Consider the following 8,012-nt stretch of genomic DNA (forward strand, 5'->3'; position numbering starts at 1 on the left):
ATAAGGAGATATAAATTCTATTTAATATATTGACAAATTCCTAGATGATTGGTGAAGATGTGTCTAGCATACAATTATACAACACACACAATTCTTTAGTATAAGAAATATTTTAAAATATTAAATAGAGCAAACGTCAATATAATATCCAGTTTATCGAACCTAATTGAATACTTCAGAAGAGCCAATTTCATATTATTTAAAGGAAGAAAATTTTATATGGACCATATTTTATATTCTAGAAGAAATTTACTCAGTTTTAAAGATATTCGTTGTAATGGTTATCTTGTTGAAACCATCAATAAAAGAAATGATACATATCTTTACATTATAACAACAAATATAGGCTAAAAATTCGTATTAGAAAAACTATCAACTTTTTGTATTTTGGTTATATTATATAATAATGAAAACAATTGAATTACATTTTGTAGTAAACAAGAAATGCTCTACTCCAAAGATCTTTATACATTAGCACGATCGTCTTGGTCATCCAGGATCAATCATGATGGGTTGAGTAATTGAGAACTCATATGGACATCCCTTAAAGAACCAGAAGATTATTTTACCAAGTGATTATCTATGTGTATAATGTTAATCAGCTAATAATCAGACCATCTCATTCTAAGTTAATTATTGAATCTCCATCATTTCTATAAAGAATTCATGGAAATATATGTGGACCTATACATCTACCATGTAGGTCATTTAGATATTTTATAATCTTAATAAATACATCAACTAGATCGTTAAATATTTGTCTACTTTCTACTCGAATGTTGCGGTTGCTAGACTTCTTGCATAAATTATTAGATTATGAGCTTAATTTTTTTTATTATCAAACTCAGATTATTCGATTGGATAATGAAGGAGAACTTACATCTATTTTTTTTTTTTAATGATTATTGCATATTAGTTGAGATTGATGTTGAACATCTTGTTGCCCATACACATACTTAGAATGATTTAATTGAGTCATTTATTAAATGTGTACAATTAATTACTCGATCATTATTTTTTAAAACAAAACTACATGTCTATACTTAGAGACTTGCAATTTTGCACGTTGCATTATTGATTTGAATAAGACCAATTGTCTATAGTAAGTATTCCTAAATGGAATTTTTATTTGGCCAACCACCAAATACATTTCACCTTCATACTTTTGGTTATGTTGTGTATTGTGATACCCCATATGATATGAATAATGTAGGTGGTAAATGAGATCCCGCATTACTTGAAAATGAGAAGGTTTTGTTATTTATAAGGTTCCAATGGGGCTTCAATTGTATCATTGACTAGTCTTTTGGAAGTATAAGCCATTTGGTTTGGGCTTTCCATTAGTGCAATACAAATGGTATTAGAGCCTATCCCAACTAAAAATGTGGAAATTAATTTTTTTTTAAGATACATAAGTTGCAAGTAGGCATGAATAATCTATGAAAAATTAAATTACTTAATATTCATTAACTTAGAATTTTAATAAAGACCATTATGAATACTAAAGTATTAGACTAGTAACTACTAACATCATAAATATACTTATAATTAATTATTTTTTTAATGAATAGGTTACATAATCTACATTAAAGAGCTCACTTAATTTTAATTTTATTAATTTTTTTATATTAATTTAGCTAACAAAAAAGAAAAGAGGAAAAAAATGTTCATAGCTCAAATGGGACTGAATCGAACCTATTGAACTAATAGCTAATGGTCCAGTTCAGTCCTTCGAGGTAATCGATTTGGTGTGGTCCAGAAAAAGGGTTGACCAAAATTTTCAGTCCGTGACCTCTCGAACTAGACCCACACCTCTACTTGTATCAAATCTTGCGACTTTTAAATTTATGAATGTGTTTTAATAATTAATATAACAACATTTCATATTCCTTATTCTCCTATGCTTATAAACTAGTGTATGGAGGATCATTTGCACAACACACAATAAATTTAAATTGAATGATATTGAGTTCATGAAGAGCTAAGTCTATATTGCAATATTTCAATTCTCTTGTTACTCTCTCTTTATTTTACAACAATCATATCGTTTTGAAAAACAAAACAAAGAGAAGATTTTCGTAAAATATAGAAGTTAGGGATCTATTTCATCATTTTTACAATTATCAATTTCTAAAAGATGAGAGAGTTCTTTGTATACATCTTGTAAAAGTTGAAGAAACTAAAACCTTGTCCTTTTATTTTTCATGATATTTATTGCAAACAATTATTTTGAGATTTTATTTTGAGTAAGTTGGACAGTTGAGTTATGGTCATTGTTGTAATCTAGCAATTTATGAAGGCCCATCACATATCAGTATGTCTCAAGGCCCACAAAGTAAGCCCATCCCTAAAAGAGTGTGGAAAACCTCAAAGCTCTCTCTCTCTCTCTCTCTCTCTCTCTCTCTCTCTCTCTCTCTCTCTCTCTCTCTCTCTCTCTCTCTCTCTCTCTCTCTCTCTCTCTCTCTCTCTCTCTCTCTCTCAAAGCCAACTCCCAATACATGGGCTTCAGTACTCTTTATAGAAGAAAATTGATGGGCTTGGTTATTTAACACATCCCTAGCAAAATTACTAAATTACGGAGATCTATTAGTTGTTATTATCTCTTTCAATTATTTAAATGGATTTGATTAATTATTTCATGATTAAAACTAGTTTTGATAGATGCCAAACTTAATTTTTAAATATATATATATTTATTTATATATATGTATACCATATTGAACAAAGAATAATAAAAATAAATTATAAGAAATTCAAAAAATATGTATGAAATATTTGTTATTTTCCATATCTCATCTTAAATATTTATTGTCTTTCATTCCATTCCCCCGCACCTCTCTTATTTTCTCTATTTTGTCCAATAAGGGAAAGTACAATTTTATTTTTTGAAAATGTATGATCGCTAATAGGAGATGAATTTACTTAAAACATAACTATTAGAAAGTAATATTTTGAAAATAAGATAAATAGAAAATGAAAAAAAAAAGACGATTTTTGGAAAGAAGGAAATGAGAATGTTTATATACTCCTCCAACTGCATATATAAACAAGTTAACGCAAATCAAAGTAGTAGTCATGTGTGAGTATTATGTATGCATGATCTCTCTTTCTCTTCTCTTTTCATCTATGACGAGATGCCAGTGTAGGGATTGTTTTTGGGGCATTGAAAGAGACAAAGATAAGGCCTCGTGATTTTTAAGAAATATGTTTTAATTGCCAAAAAATTTTATAAAAATAAATTCATATATAAATCATGTTTTTGGATGCACGTAAGATCGTAATATAATTTTCAAATTTAATATATCATATAAGATTATAAAATTATTTTTATTATAAAATAAATTTAATATATTATATAAAATTATGTTAATTTGTAAATTTATAGAAATAAAATTTGAAAAAAAAAATAGCATTGCATGCAGTAGAAGCATAAGTCTAAATATAATAAAAGAAATGATATTTCTTCTATATATAAAAAGTGTCTATAAAATGAAATTTTTTGTTTTAACGGAAGTTGTCAAACGGAAGTTGTTGTTTTTAACAAAAATTGTTAACGCAGTTAAATTTAATTCACATTGAACGTTTCATTCAATTATGGACGTCCGGCCGTATTCTGTGAAAGAAAAAACTGTCGATTAATTATGCTCGTCGGTTTATGTATGAAATAGTAAACATTTATGGAGAAGATAAAGCTGGATGCATGCACGGGCAACAAGTGGTTGGGGAGTTTGAAAAGGAGTCGTGTTTAACAGAAGAAACTGTGCTCTATTTTTGTTGTATAGAAACAGAGCTTGTCGTGTGGGTTTGAAGAGTGGAGGAGGGTGATTCCACGCCATGAGCGATGTGCACATTGGCTCCTCTTGCATCAATGGTTTTGTCACTTGTCATGATCAACTCCTCATGGAGCCTAATAACCATGCTGCTTGCAAAGATGATCCAGAGGGGCCCTTTTTGGATAACGGCATGGCGGAGGATTCCGGGTTTGGGATTCACCAGGTCATCATCTGAGGAATTAGTCACAACATAATAAGGACCATATTTTCCACCAACGGTGTTACGACCAAAGCCAAGGACGCAGTCAGCTAGCTTCTTTTGGTTTTTGGCCCAGTCGGGGTCACACCTCCAGCATCGGTCAATGGGGTTGGTGGCTGTACATGGGCTTGTGTTCTTCTTCAAGTTTCTTCTTATGCTATTGCTCCCTGTCAAAACCCTACATGCCAAATTTCAAAAGAATGACGTACAATTATCACTACGCGATTCATTACATGCATGCATGAACTGTCAGAATTAATCTATAAAAGATTAAAAACATTTGATTTGGGTATGTAGTGATTAGAAGCCCTACTTGTTGACACGAAAGTTCAAGTCCTCGGTGATTTTCTAAGGATGTGGATCATAGGCTGCGAGGTTAGCCTTTAAGGCCTCGTCAACACGGTGCTTCCAATAACCATCCCATTCACTGATGTTGGCATGAAGGCTTGGAACAACAATAGCGAATGACACAAAAAACAAGATCTGAAAAACATTTTTGTTAGCTTCTGTCATTGATTGATCTGCATGTAAACCTAGCAAGTAGTAGAACTTCTAGATCTTTTGCACTCTTAATTCCCTCGAAACTACGGGCCGGTGAAAGTCGTAGTACGTACGTACTGGAAGCTGGTCTAGGTCTCCCGACCAACAATTAATGATCCTTATATGTGCCTAAGAGGACCAAAACCTAGCTAGCCAGCCAACGGATTGAACCCACAAGCAAGCTGAGGGTTTGATCGATCAACTTGCTTAGGAAGAAACCCATATTTAAGGCAGGGGTTGTTTAAATACCACAGCTAAGAGTCTTGCGACAATTGGTGAAGTGGGGTGGAGTGGGGTGTGCACGGGCAGCAAGTGGTTGGGGAGTTTGAGAAGAGTCGTGTTTAACGGAAGAAACCGTGCTCTGTTTTTGTTTTTGTTTTCATTCAAGGTGGAGATGCACGTTTTTATTAATAAAAAATCAGTTCTTAACAAAAAAAAAAATTAAATATAAACTAAGCAAATATGCATTGCACGTTGCTTTCACCTAGTATCATAGTAAAGTGTGTAAATATTATATAATTTTTTTGAAAAAAATAAATAAATATAAAACTTACGTTAAAAAAATTAATTTCCTAATAATAAACTCGATTACTTCCATTGCGTGGGATTGGCCATTCTAATACTACTGGACTTAGCATTAATACATGATAAGCTGACGGAGACACACCAGACAAAACCGTACCTATCGATGAAATTTTGTTTGTTTATAAAGTAATATTAAAACATTATTTGTTGTTTGATTTGTTTGGTCTGATCAATATGACAATAAAAATTCCCGATTAAAGAAAAATAATTAGATTTCATAGTTAAAAAAGCAAAAGCCATATAATTTTTATGAAAATAATAATTCTTTTCCTATCATTTTGATTAAAAAAAAAAGAAAAAAAAAAAAAGAGAAGACTTTCATAGAATATAGAAGTTAGAGATCTAGATATGTTTTCCTCTTCCCTCATTGCCTTTTTTAGGTAGTGCATGCCATAGACTCCAAATTTGTGGAATGCCCTCACAAATGACCTATTCTCTCATTCTAAGTAGCACAAAGGTACTGATCAAATAAATCATTTTTTAAGTTTAGTTCTAATTCTAGTTTTGGTTACTTTTAATTACATAATTTAATAGTTCAAACTGTAGCGACATATAGGGAAATATATATATATATATCTAACTCTCTCTCTCTCTCTCTCTCACACACACACACACACACACACAAATATATATTTAAATTTGCCAAAAAAAATCATTTCTATGAGCATCAATCTCTAAACGATTAGAGAGTTCTTTGTACACAACTTGTAAAATTGAACAAACTAAAAAATTGTCTTTTTCTTTTTCAGGATATTTATATGCAAACAATATTTTTGAGATTTTATTTTGGACCACGTGAAGAGATGAGTTAGAATCATGATCGTACCTATGCAATTGATGATGACCCATCACTAGCTAAACCTGTATCAATATGCCTCAAGGCCCAGAGAATAAGACTAGGAAAACCACAAAGCATGTTGCTTCTCTCTCTCAAGGCCCAACCCCCAATATATGGGCTTCACTAGCACTTCTTGTCTCTACTTTGTTGAATTAGGAAAGTACAATATATATATATATATAAATATATATATATATATATATATATTTAAAATATGATCACTAAAAAGGGATGATTTGTCTTTTGACCATTAAATATTAGAAACTTGAAAACAAGATTAATAGAAAAAAAAAAAAAAAGATAATTTTTGAAAAGAAAGAAATGAGAATATTTATATAATCAAACTATTTTCTTAAAAGCTTTCAAATAGTATCAAAGTCAAACCCAATTAAAAGTTGAAATCCAAGATTCCAAATGCAGCACACAAACGCTTATCATGATTTCTTGTGGCCAGTGTGAGTGTACGATATGAGCATTGTGAGACTCTCCTAGTAACTATGGTTTAATTATGGTGAGCTTTGTGTAATATTGCATGATTTAGGCCTACATTTATATATATATATATATATATATATATATATATTTGCACTGACTCCATATATCTTTCATCCGTGAGCTGCTTCAACGTACGTAGCCAAGCCCACCCTATCTCTTTATGCTAATTTGTATGTTATTTATCACTTAGCAATGGACACGTACATGATTTTAATAATGCAATGCGTGTGAGGTCTGTTAATAGCGCTGTCATATGGAGTGTCAAGGAGCTTTTAGCCTGGTACTGGAAGACAATACATTTATAGCGGTCGACCCCCATCTTCTATCAACGTACGTAAAGGAGAGTAAGGTTGTGTAAACAAATAGAATTCGTACGTGGTTAGACTTCATCGAGTCGTCGAAAAATAATTTTTATTTGTTTAATTTTATTCTCACGCTGTCTTTTCAATATCAAGGGGCCCGTCTTTCATATAGACTAGTGGTCCAACCCGCCTTCAATGAGACATAGAATATTATGCGGTCTACCACAACTTGCAATTAATTAAAATGTTGTGCATTTATTATTTAAGCAGGCGGTGGACGTGAAGAAGATATCTATTGATTAGAAAAATCAGCACCAGTTGTACTAAAGCTTGTTTTCTATGATCCATCCATATCTAGAAAATTCCTTAAAAACTGTTGGGATTTAAAATTATGTGCATGTAAACAAATTGAATTCTTATAATGTGGTTAGACTTTAGGAGTGGTGGCCAGATGGTCTAATTTTATTGAAACACGACTTGAGTAGTTTACTATCGAGTTACATTTTATACTAAGGAATAATTTATTTATTTCTTGTTATACGTTTGGAGTCCCTAAAAGAAAAGTATGACGGGATAACCCTTTCCTGGTTGTACATCATTCATAACCTTACAGAATCATCATTCAAGATTTTGATATCCACAAAAAAGTAAAAAGAAAAAAAGAATTTCTACTTTATACAATTTCCTTTGTGCAATAAGTCATTTTTGTGAATATACAATGTCCTCGACTTTATAGTCTTTTTTCTTCTAAAATAAGAATGAAATAATGGTCTGTTGAATATATCTAAAAGAAATAAAATAGGTTGTTTTAATAATATCACAGAGGGGTTGAATTTTCATAAAGAGAACAAAATTTTCATGCATCGGTCCAAACTGATTTCATTTTAATGTTAATTTGAATGTAATTTTTATTATATTATTGTACATTTCACTAACACTTAATTATACTTAAAACTTCCCCAACAAGATTACAAAAGTGATCAGACGAAGACACATTAGTTGTTATTATCTCTTTCAATGTCAAGGGGCTTGTCTTCTACATATGATATATAGTGGCATCTTATATGGGACGTTGATTAACCGCAATATTTAAACTAGTGATTTCTGCCTTGCATATATATTGGCCGGAGTAGAAAAAGAAGATAGAGACTTCTTTGGTTCTTGTTTAAGAGAAAAATATAATTTTTTTCATTGAAAAAAATAAAAAGATATTTTAAAAA

This window comes from Carya illinoinensis, chromosome 5 (assembly GCF_018687715.1).
Source record: "Carya illinoinensis cultivar Pawnee chromosome 5, C.illinoinensisPawnee_v1, whole genome shotgun sequence".
NCBI classification, from domain to species: domain Eukaryota; kingdom Viridiplantae; phylum Streptophyta; class Magnoliopsida; order Fagales; family Juglandaceae; genus Carya; species Carya illinoinensis.